General features: G+C 49.4%; 1 protein-coding gene across 2 annotated transcripts in view; it reads right to left on the bottom strand.

Moving 5' to 3' along the window:
* SNAP25 (synaptosome associated protein 25) overlaps positions 1-8,370 on the bottom strand; it is a 67,913-nt gene extending 59,543 nt beyond the window's left edge. The window contains exon 1 of one of the 2 annotated variants that reach the window (XM_052784084.1): positions 8,213-8,370. The gene's annotated coding sequence lies outside the window, so the exon portion shown is untranslated. The remainder of the gene's footprint in view (positions 1-8,212) is intronic. The other variant, XM_052784083.1, reaches the window with a different exon arrangement.
* Positions 8,371-12,148: the final 3,778 nt, after the last annotated feature.

Here is a 12,148-nt window from a genome sequence, read left to right as displayed (position 1 = left end):
CCTGCAGCTTAATGCAGATCTGGCAAAATGCACGGCTCTGGCAAACTCATTGTCTTGTGTTATACCTGGCCACGAGAGTACCATCAAATGTGTGAATGTTTCATCTACCTTCTGGTCTGAGTTTCCTTTCTTCTCTTGCTATCGTGAATATAAAACTAATAATCTGGGTTTATACGGCACCTTCCATCCAAGCCTTTTACAAACCTGAAGGGGACAATCATGTGTAACACCCCCTTGAACGCTAAGTAAATGGCAATCACCTCTACTGGGAGGTTGTTGCATTGTAAGGGTATCAATTTTTAGGTCACCAACCCCCAGCAGTGGAGACTGCTATGCCCTAAAATATATGAAAATATCTTTCCAAAGGTACGGGATACTTGTCCTCCATCTGAAGGTGAGGAATGCAAACTAAAAGTTATTTTAATCTCAGTTCTTTCTTCTGTGGATAGAGGCAATTGAGGCACTTGACAAAGGTTACGTTGATTTAGTGTGTGATACTTGCACCTGAATATTCTGGGTGCAGCCCCTGTGCTTTAATCACTAAACCACAATATCTGAAGCTAAAGTGACTGTTACTGAACATCTCTAGTCCAATAAATTGCAATAGCTTTCTTACTGTTTTCTGCAAGAACAAATTATTCCTAAGAGATGTCTGTGCCTATTAAATAGAGAACAGAAATTTCTCTCCTAACAGTGTCAGTCACCTCTGGGGTCAGCGCTGTTCAGCACAGGCAACCCTGAGCTCGGAGAGGTGTGTGTCCATGTGTGCACACATTGTGCAGAGGCATACCAGGCAGGAGCAGCGCTGGGCTGAATCAAAGAGCAATTCCCTGATGCCTGCAGGAATGCAAGCTTGTCTAAATCCTTTTGAGGTAAATGGTGAGGTGTCTAAGGATGTGAATGAGGACCAGACTGAACCACAAAATGCTAACGCAGAGGGGAGAAAGAAAACTTTAATTTGCAACTAAAGCATGGCAAAGCTAATTTTAGTACCTTTTCTTTTTAAAGATGCTTAAATATGCATGGAAGACTTCTGTTCCTGTTAAAAAAAAGAAAAAATCAGTGAATGGTAACGCTATTTTGACAGATCAGCTCTTCTGAAGAAGTATACTTTTGTTTCGTGACATTTTTTAGAGTAGCTGGAGGAAATATATTTACCTCTGTAGGGCAGATCAATGAACTGGCATCTGCACAGTCCCACTGTGAGCTATAATTTCCAGGGGAGGGGAAGGAACCAAAGGAACTGTTGGCACATCTTCCAAATAACTGGTTTATATGAAAGAAAAAATAAATTATTTCTTCCAGTACAACTGTATTGCAACCCAGAAACAGAACTCTCCTTTGGGTGGAGAGTAATTATAATAAATAAATACATCATGACTGTATTGGTTTTGTGTGGCAAGGTTTTGGTAGCGGGTGGGGTTACAGGGGTGGCTTCTGTAAGAAGCTGCTGGAAGCTTCCCCTGTGTTCGACAGAGCCCATACCAGCCGGCTCTAAGACAGACCCGCCGCCGGCCAAGGCCGAGCCAATCAGCGATAGTGGTAACGCCTCTGTGATAACATTTTTAAGAAGGGAAAAAAGTTGGGACGGCGGTATTCGGCAGCCGGAGAGAGGAGTGAGAACATGTAAGAGAAACAACCCTGCGGACACCAAGGTCAGTGAAGAAGGAGGGGGAGGAGATGCTCCAGGCGCCGGAGCAGAGATTCCCCTGCAGCCCGTGGTGAAGACCATGGTGAGGCAGGCTGTCCCCCTGCAGTCCATGGAGGTCCACGGTGGAGCAGATATCCACCTGCAGCCCGTGGAGGACCCCACGCCGGAGCAGGTGGGTTCCCAAAGGAGGCTGTGACCCCGTGGGAACCCCACGCTGGAGCAGGCTCCTGGCAGGACCTGCGGATCTGTGGAGAGAGGAGCCCACGGAGCAGGTTTTCTGGCAGGACTTGTGACCCCGTGGGGGGCCCACGCTGGAGCAGTCTGTGCCTGAAGGACTGCACACCGTGGAAAGGACCCATGCTGGAGCAGTTCGTGAAGAACTGCAGCCCGTGGGAAGGACCCACGTTGGAGAAGTTCGTGGAGGACTGTCTCCCGTGGGTGGGACCCCACGCTGGAGCAGGGGAAGAGTGTGATGAGTCCTCCCCCTGAGGAGGATGAAGCGGCAGAAAATAACGTGTGATGAACTGACCGTAAACCCCATCCCCGTCCCCCTGTGCCGCTGGGGGGGTGGTAGAGAATCCGGGAGTGAAGTTGTGCCCGGGAAGAAGGGAGGGGTGGAGGGAAGGTGTTCTGAGATTTGGTTTTATTTCTCATTACCCTACTCCGGTTGATTTGTAATAAATCAAGTTAATTTTTCCCCAAACTGAGTCTGTTTTGCCCGTGACAGTAATTGGTGAGTGATCTCTCCTATCCTTATCTCGACCCACAAGCTCTTTGTTATATTTTCTCTCCCCTGTCCAGTTGAGAAGGAGGGGGAGTGATAGAACAGCTCTGGTGGGCACTTGGCATCCAGCCAGGGTTAACCCATCACAATGACAAAGACCATAGCTATGATGTGATCAGAGCCTTTAGTTTTCAGCCCACTCCACACTAGTCTTCTAATCTCTTTGGCAGGCTAGTGACTGTGAAAGCCTTTGGAGATTTGCTGCCTGGGATTTTTAGTAAGGATACGCTTCTGAGAAAATGTGGGAGATGGAAACGATCAACATAAAATTACAAATGTGCCCCACCAAGCACTCTGCAGTGCCTTTGTATGTGCACGTCCCTGTTAATTGGTAGGTTTTGAGTAAGAAATAGCAAATCTTGCATTAATTTCAAAAATCACCTACATGAAGCATCCTTTTGTAATGTCTAGGATATAAATTTTAGTTGTTGGCACTGACACAGGCTATGATAACTATCATTTTGCTCATGGATTCTATCAGTAAACTCTGGCACAATAACTTTGTCATATTAAAAGCACAAGGAAAACTATAATTACAGTAAAAATGTATAAGAACGGTTCCCATCTTTCTGTTTTAGAAATGTGTACAGTGAGACTTGACTTTGCCTTTGTTCTTTTATACTTCTACTCCACCAGTAATAAGTCTGAGTAGTCAAATACTGAAAATATTGCCTTAAAAAACTTGGTGAAAGAAGCATAATTTTCCTGTGTATTTACTGGAATGCAGGAAAACTTCCCACTGCTTCCCAGTTTGGAAAAAAAATGAATGGCTACTGCTAGGAAGTGCAGTCTGTGAAATCAAACTGCACCTGGAAGTGCAGGTTTCATTTTGTTCTACATCCATTTATGCAGTTCTGAATTTTTCTGCACACAGATGTGCTTCTAGGAAAAACTCATCTGTGTCCTGGGTTTTACACCATATAAAAAGTTATGCTGGTGTTATGTACCAGCAGAGTGCAGCAGAACCCAACGTGAAATACAGCTGTAACATACAGTAGCCCTTCTCCGCTGCTTCATCGTTGCTTACTGTCACCATTTCTGAGGCAGACTAACTGTGTGAACTTTGTCTGTGAGAATCTGTGACAATGAAACCAGGCTGATAAAAAATAGGGTTTGGGGGGATGGCATTTCAAGTTACTTCTGTTTATAGAAAAACCTGCTCCTTCAGCAAGTATACCTATTTCTGTTTTAAAACACGAATGGTGAGCCCCAGCTCGAGAGCTCATCAGCCTGTAGTGTAGCACAGCACTCAGTTATGCTAATCCACACCAATTGACAGTGTGGCCCAATAATAAGTTAAATCCCATTTAAAAGCGCAACAGAGCATTGTTAGCTCTAAAAGAAAAAAAAAAAAAACAACTAAAAAAATCTTTTTCTTTTAAATAGCCAGACAACACAGATTCATCGGCATTATCTTTCAGCTTTCAAAGGCCAGGAACAGCAATGATTAATTACTTAGTATTTGCTTCCTCTCCTCCCTGTGCTTTTATTAGAATTCAGCTTTCTCCAGTGGGTAAGATAAGATACCATATCTCTCATTATTAATAAAAAGAGGTTATAATGCAATGATTGAATTCTCTTTAGAATTACATATTTCAGAGGGGACATGTATGCAACACTTGTTTCCCTTTGAAAAACCTAAACTGCTAAATGTTCTCTTTGTTACAAGTCCCACAAAATGATGTGTAGGGTTTCCTCTTGGACTGCAGGGCTGATCAATATGCACCCATTGCTGGGAGTAGAAAGCTTTCCATACCCTCCACTCATCTCTAGCAGCACACAGCCTGACTGGTAAGCTTATTCAGAGCTTCATGCAAAGTCTACCTCACAAGTGGAAGTATTAGAATCCTTGGAATAATCAAAATCAGAAGTCCACGCTCACCTCCCTTCACATCAGGGTCCTAATTCTTTACCCGAGTTTGTGTTTCTTTCATCACAGTGCTCTTTAACAGTAGTCAAAAGAGGATTGTAGGTGAGAATGAAGATGAGGTAAGTGATGAGGAAATAGCAAGTGAACACAATGACAGATGTAAAGGTAAAGCTAAATTTCCTTCTAAAATAACAGAGCAAGTGGTTCAAACGCTTCCTCTAGGCCATTCAAGTCCACTTTTGAGTCTTGCAACATCAGCCATAGGGCCATCATAAAGCAGGAAAAAACAATTTTGAGCCTGTGAAGTTGACTTGTCTTTGTGCTTGGTGGAAAGGAAAGTCCTAGAAAATTCAGTGGGATGTGGGACAGCATATTGAAAACTCATCTGATGAGAGGCAGATTTTGCTGGTGGGAGTATGTAGCTAAGTGTTTGTGGAGGGAGTAATAAAGGGGTGATAGACAAGAACTAAGAATATAACGTGTGTTTTGGAGAAGTGCTTGTTGCAATACAATGCAGCAAGCTAAACCTGCAAGGTCAGTAGGGAGGAAAGCCAGAGTTTATTGAAGCTAAGGGCAAAGATCTCATTTAAGGCTCAAAAATAGTGAGCGAAAAAGAAATAAACTATTCTTTGACAACTGATGGCCTTGACAAACTATATCCAGCACGCCCAAGAGTAGATATGTGAGCCCTGGTGCCTGCTCCAAAGTCCAGCTTCCTAGAGGTAATCGTGATCTGCCTCAGATCTGCATCCTGCTGCAGCTCTCAAGCAACGCATTATTCTTCTCTCTGTTACATGCTCTAAAACACTTGAACAAGTCTATTGTTACAGATTGCCTGGCACTCATCCAGCCCAAAGGTGACTGTGTTGGTAGTGGTGGATGAAACTTCACAGGTAGAAATATGCAGTTTTCCCAATGAGGGCTGCAAAGGCAGTCTACTTTTGTTGTGGGATTACCTAGCTTATAATGCTAGAAATCTCTGAAATGAGTGTGTGTGTGTGTGTGTATAAAAATGTACAGATGAAAGTACTGTGCTTATATTATAAAGAGTTATGGCAGAGATTCGGGAAAAGGTACCAGAAAGAGTAGTTGTGTGACAAGCCAAGGCAAAGGTAAACAAGTTTCTTCTCTTCCTAGGCTTCCCTACATTCCTGAGAGAAGAAATCATTAACAAAAAGTGAGCCCTACACTGTGCCATATACTTTCCATTTTTCCCCAAGGGTTGCTACATAAGCAGAAGCTGTAGCCTCGTGACACATAGGCATAAAAATTGCCGAAGGTGTTCATACTGACAGGATTTTGTCGTTACCTTGCTCAGTTAAAGCAGTGCAAGCATTAGGTAGAGAGCATGCTTTATTTGCCTTAGTACTTCAATTTTGCTGTTTGTTGCCATACCTAAAGCCTACGGAGACAAATTAAAAGCTTTCCATTGACCTGAAAAGCAGCTCCCACCTCCAGTGCAATAAATCTGCAAATTGGAGCTGTGTCTCATTAGATGTATTTTGAGGGTTCGATACTGGCTGGATTCTGCTGTTCTTTCTTTCACTGCCCTCATGAGTTCAGTGAACACAGGGCCTGGTCCTGAGTGCTCTTGGAAATGCCACTCTAATTTTCTCATTAGTTGTAGAAAGAAAGTTAAGCTGTATTTATTTGGGGGTTGCTATTTAACTGCATTTTGTTTCGTAACATGCTGAGTTTCCACAGCTCCTATTGACTTCAGAAGCAGCCTCAAGCTCGCTTTTGCAAATCAGGCCTGCTTGCACCTTCGGTTTGGTCACCTCTGTTGTCTTTTTGGCACTCATCCTAGGTATCAAACTCTTCAGTGGTCACCTCCTGGCTGACCCCTTCTGCACTACGCAGAAGCAACGGAAAACCACTGCTGCTTTTTCCTAGACTGGCATCTTTGCCCATGATGCAGGGATGTGCAGGGAGACGGGGCGCCAGGAGAGAGTCACTTCCCCAGCTGTACCCCACAGGGCACTCATCTCCCAGATGGTCCCATCCCTTCCCTTGTCACCCACAGGGATGGCTGCCCCATACCATCCTTGTGTTGCCACGGTCAATGGGAGTGTTGTTCCATGCCTAGAGCTAGGACGGGGTGGGGGGTGCGGGATAGGCATGTCCTTGCGGATGCTGTGGCCAGGGCTGGCAGCAGCCAGGTATGGGTTGTGGGGCTGCTCCGCCACCCCCGGGCTGCACTGCAGACCAGCCCCCCCTTCCCCCCCCCCCCCTTTTCAGCTGGGAACGAAACCAGCAGCAATTATTCAAGCCAAGCACGTAAATCTGGCAGATCCCGCGGCCGTGGTTTGACGCAGCTACGCAGCGCAGTGTCTGCACGCGCAGCCCGATCCCCCCCTTCCCCCCTTGTTTATTTGCCCCGCAGAAAGCAGCGAAGTTACCAACTTCGCCAGCAATGAGCCACACCAAGGGGTTTGGGGAGATTGGGGGGCCGGGGAGCGGAAAGGACGAGGAGGGTGGAGGACCGCCGGGGACGGGGGGACCCGGGGCCAGGCGTGCGGTGCGGTTCCACCGCCGCCCCCCGCACCAGCCCGGCCGTGACGGGGCAGCCCGGGAGGCGCGTTACATAAGGCGGCAGGCTCCGCACTGCTCCGCAGCGCGGCCGCGGAGGGCGGGGGGGGACAGGGGACGGGACAGAGCTCAGCCCTCCCCCCCCCCCATCTCACGGCTTGGGGACCCCCCCAGTCCCCGGGCGCACAGAGGCACCGGAGCCCGCGGCATGCTCCGCCCGAGACGCCGGAGGGGCAGCGGCGCTGCGCGGCGCGAAGAGGGGGACACCGAGGGCCAGGAGCGCGGAGCCTCCGCGGGCGCGGGGAAGCCCCGGGGGGCTGCTGCTGGTCCCCGCGGGCAATACCCGGCCCCGGAGGGACCCCGCGGGCTGGGAGTTACGTAACCCCCCGTTTCCCTTACGCAAATACCTCTCCACCCGCGGAAGGGCAGGGACAGAGGCCGAAGTGCTAAGCGCCGATTAATTTTAGGAACTGAAGCTATTTGCCTTTTTTTTCTTCTTCTTCTTTAATTTCTCCCTCTTCGCATTCTGAGCTGCCGAGGGGACCCCCACAACTGTTTCCGCCTGCGGTCCTGTCCTGGAACGAGCCAGCACCGCCGCTTTCCAATGGGGGAAGGCTCTTCCCCGTGCGGCATGGCGGGGGCTCGCCGGGGAGGGCAACCCGGGGGGAGGCGCGGAGCCGCAGGGCGCTGCAGCACTCCCGCCTCCGCGGCGCGGCCAGCCTTGCGCGCTGCCGGCGGGAGGGCGCCGCGCCGGCATCCGCGGCCGCGCAGGGGACACGGCGGCGCTCTCCGCGGTGCTGAACCCCTCCAGCCTTGTCGGTCCACCGTGCTGAAACGCCGGGCGCTGACCGCGGAGCGGAGCCACCCGGCCGCTGTCCGCGGTGCTGACTTTCACACACCCTCCCGCACCTCCCCGCACCGCCGCCTCTGTCCGCGGTGCTGAAGCGCCGCCGCAGCCCGGCGCGGTGCAAGCTCTGCAGTGCCCCGGGCGGCAGCAGCCCGGTCCGGCCGAGCAGGGCAGAGCGCCCGCAGACCCTTCTTCCCGCTCCGGGGACGGGGGGAACGGCGCTCGTTCTCCTGCTCCTCCGACCTCCGCCGGGCTTCCCTTCTCCGCCGGCCTCCTGCCACCCGCAAGCGAGCCCGCTACGGCGGAGGAGCAGAGCCCGGCTCCCTCCCCTGGCTCCAGGCGGCGATGAGGCTGGCGGCGAAATTACACCCCTCTCCCTGCCTTCTTCCGTCCCCGTAGCAGCCCAGAGGCTGGAGACAAAAAGCCGAGCAGGTCCCTCTTTAAATATAGCCTTTTTTTCATTTCCTTTTCGTTAATACCGCCCCCTCCCCCCTGACAAGCCGGTCCCCACCGGTGGTCTCCCACCCTTACCTCGGCTTCTGGAGCGCTACGCCGGGCCGCGGCTGCGGGGTCGGTGGGTCGGTGCCGCAGCTGGGAGGCAAGGACAGCCGCTGCTGACCTCCCCGGGTCTCCTTCTTCAATGGACCGGGAGCCGTGCCCTCATCAAAGATGGCCGTCCGCTCCTACGTCAGCAGCTTTTAATAGCCCTCCCCGGCGGGAGGGGGGGGGGGGCGGGAGCAGGATGGGGGGGGAGAGCGGGCCGGGCGGGCTTGAGTCATCGCCGCCGCCGCTGCACCGCGCCGCGCACCGCGCACCGCCGGCGAGGCGGCCCCGCCGTTTCTCCGCACCCGCCGCTCCGCAGCCTCCCTCGGCGCGGCGCGGCGGGGCGCGGTGCGGTGCGGGGCGCGGTGCAGCGGCGGTGGGCCGGGGCCGGGGCCGGGGGCTGAGCGCGGCTGCGGGTGAACCGCCTGGGGGGGGGGGGGAAGGGGGCCTCCTGCAGCAGCGATTTCCTCCGCCAAAGGGGTGGTCCGAAGAGGGTATCCCTCTGAAGTCTCCGGTACTCCATATATGGCCAATCTACGTGGGCTTCTATTTTTATGTGTGAATTCTTCCTTCTCTCCCTCTTTTTATTTCTCAGAACATCCTGCCGGGGGTCTGGGTGTGTTAATCTGATTATTCCTCCTCTCCTCCCCCCTTTGTAAGAGCAGCCAAACACAAGGAAATCCATGGTTAAGGACATGTGTTGTCACTGATCATTTGAAGGATGGGTTCAAAAAAGAGAGAAAGAAATTAAAAACAAACAAAAGCCTGGGCACATACATGCATACACAGAGCAGAGTGAGCACATCCCACTGCTGCCAAGGAGGAAAACGGTAACTTGGTTCCAGGAAAAAGCCTGGCTTATTTATCATGGATTAATTAAAATATTCATTCAGAGCATACCTAATTTGGAGCAAATGGAGCTGCCTCCTGTGTGATTTCTAATGGGGAGGAAATCCTTTCATTTCATACAAAACATTGTATTTTTGTAAAATTTATCTCTTAATGGGGATTTTAATGCAGGATAGGGATTGCATCTGAAGTGCGACGCTCTCTTTCATAACCTCAGTCATCCCTTCCTTTTCATTCCACAAGCCTTCGTGCGTTCATTTATGGAACCATCCAGACCTACAGACGAGTGGCGATGCCTCCCTCTTCCCTGTCTGAGCCTCTCTTGTGAGCAATAACCGAGCACTGGCTATGTTTAACTCTGACACCACACGTACAGGCTTTTCTAAATAGTCTGCAGATGACAGAGTCAAAACATCAGTCCCACATTAGCGATAATTCTATCCTCATCATATTTTTTTTCCCCCCTTTTGCCACAGCAAGGAAAACCGGAAGAGAGGGAAGACTATGCAGCTGTATTTTGGAGCACGTTCATCTTGTGTTGTGGTTGTACGGGGGTGGGGGAAGGAAGGGGAGGGAGGGGAAGGCGAGGGGGAGAAGGAGAGAGAACTGCGGGTGATTCCTCCTCCCCTGCTCTGTAGTTCCCCACAGAAAAACGTGACTGTAGATCGTGCCTTGCGATTCTCACCCTCTCCTGTGAAAATATGTCCTTCAGTCTCATTTGAAAGGAAGCAGTCAAAAGTTTGCTAAATATATGACAAAGGAATTCTCAGGCAAGAGGGGCTTCTTGCTGCATTAGAGTATCTAATGAGCTGTGCACATGAAAGCTGCAGGGAAGGAGGGAACCTGTCAAGTTTAAGGGCTGTAAATGCAGACTAACAGTATAAGATTAACACTGTGCAGACACTCCCCCCCACCCCCCGCCCCAAGGAGAGATGAGGGATCTGGAACAGCAGCCCGCTTAGGAAACAGATTTAGCATCATAAATGGCAGTTTGGGAAAGCAAACCTTTTCTGGCCAGCTCATGCATGGGTTAATAGTACCCAGCACTTCAGTTAGGTATGCACTGCAGATGGCGAGAGGAATCCCAGAGTGAGCCTTGGTCTGAAATCCAGGCTGTCCATGCACATGCATTGTGCTTTGCAAGTTCCTAGCACACATGGAAAGTTAAAAAGAAATTTTCAGTCAGACAGCTTGTCTGATAGGTGGTTTTGAAATGAAGTACGATTTTCAAGAGAGCAATACTAGTACTTATTAATAATTCATATTAACAGTAGATAAGGGAAGCAAAAGAGAAATTATAAACTGTTGTTTTGACTAAGCCACCAGCACTGCAAAATGCTGGCTGGGTTTGGATTCAGCCCAATAATGCCTCTGAGAAGAATTTCACTCCATTGGATACCAGCAGGGATGAATTTGGCTCCTTGTATCGAAAGCCAGTGAGGGAAATGCAGTGAAGGCAAAGTAAAATGCATCATAACTTAGGGAAAGAGGGATAAGGGATGGTAAAAGGAAGAGAAAGGAGCGAGGGAGTGGGAGGAGGATGAAAGGTAGGTTTCCAGTGAGAAAACTGGATTCAATTTAAGATTCATTTTCAAGCTCTGCTGCAGCAGAAATCATGTATTTTAATAAAACAACATAGGGCAGAATCATTAAATAGATCATAAACATTGCCCGTTAAACTTAGTAGGAACAACTACCATTCCTACAGTTATTCTTAAAATGAACAAGGGAAGGGATACATTCTGGAACGTGGATGCCTCTATCCCAGGAGTTGCAGAGGGGGGCAGCCTTTTGCACCACAGCACTAGGATTTCTGTCGCAGTAAGTGCTACTAAGCAATTTTACCTGATTCTCTAGCATCTTTTGAGGATGCTTTTTTTAAAAAAAAACCACATGGGGAGTTTATTGACTCCATCCGATAGTATTTAAACAGTCATTTCACACTGTGTACAGGACAGCTGTGAGAAGTGAAACCTAAAAATGAAGTACAAGGAGAGAGAAAACCGGAATTGGGTCTAAGAATGATTCAGCTGCCTCCTAATTATTCAGGCAAATATTCAACAAGCTGAGCAGCGAGTACCTGTGGGCACAGCCCATGAGTAATGAGGCAGGGAACATGCTTTCCTGTATGTGATGTGGGTTCCCACGTTACCAGCCAGGAGCCGGTGAAGGGCAGAGCAGGCAGAGCCTGCAGCAGGTTAGCAGGGAGGAAACAACAGCCCCCGTTTTGTCCATAATTCGAGGTCTGATCGCGGGCAGTGGAAGCTTTCTGGCTGCTCACAGAATCACCTTCAGCCTCCAACACGCACGCCTGCATGCTGCAAAGCTGGGCTGTGAGGCAGCTAAGCGAGCGAAACGCCAAAGTGCTGAGCAGTGCCACCAGGTCCTGGATGTTAATTCCTGGGCTCTCCTGGAGTCAGTTGTAACACAAAGACTGCCTCGATTCCCTCCACCTTCTTCAGACATTTCCATTTTTTTTTTTTTTCAACAGAGGGGGAAATACCTTGTTTATCCAAGTGCTGCTCATCTATGCCTCAAGTATGTGGCTGGGAAATAAATTGAACTAGAGCAGAGAGAGGAAAAATGTACCTGCTTTGGCACTGAACATTTCACAGCCTTTCTGATTTCTGCATTTTCCCAGGCTTAGATGCCAAGGCATGCCCCAGCCTGTTAAGGGCTGGGCGATCAGAACAATTTGAGGATTGAGCCCTTTATGCCAAACTCCTAATTATTTTGTGTCATTCACTGGTGTTTATGTAACTACTGAATTTTGACCATCAGCAGCACTTGCATCTATGTGCCTCAGGCTGCTTCTGATTAAATTTGAGGGAATAGTTAGGCCTAAGTTTCATTTTTTTCCCTGCATTTGCAGGATCTCTAGATACACAGTTAAGCTGTGGGCTTTTTTAAGGACCTGTCTATGATAGGGTGCTCCAATTCAAGCCAAGCCAAGATTCCTCTGAGGCTTATGTTCAAAAATAGAGAGATTTAATATACGATTTTAACATAAACCCTCAGAGATGAGTCCCCACCGATTTCCTGATTACTCTCTTAGATGTGCAGAGCCAGATCCCA

Source organism: Harpia harpyja, chromosome 4 (genome assembly GCF_026419915.1).
Source record: "Harpia harpyja isolate bHarHar1 chromosome 4, bHarHar1 primary haplotype, whole genome shotgun sequence".
NCBI lineage: Eukaryota > Metazoa > Chordata > Aves > Accipitriformes > Accipitridae > Harpia > Harpia harpyja.
The sequence above is the reverse complement of the archived record's forward strand: the minus strand, read 5'-3'. Positions and strand labels throughout refer to the sequence as shown.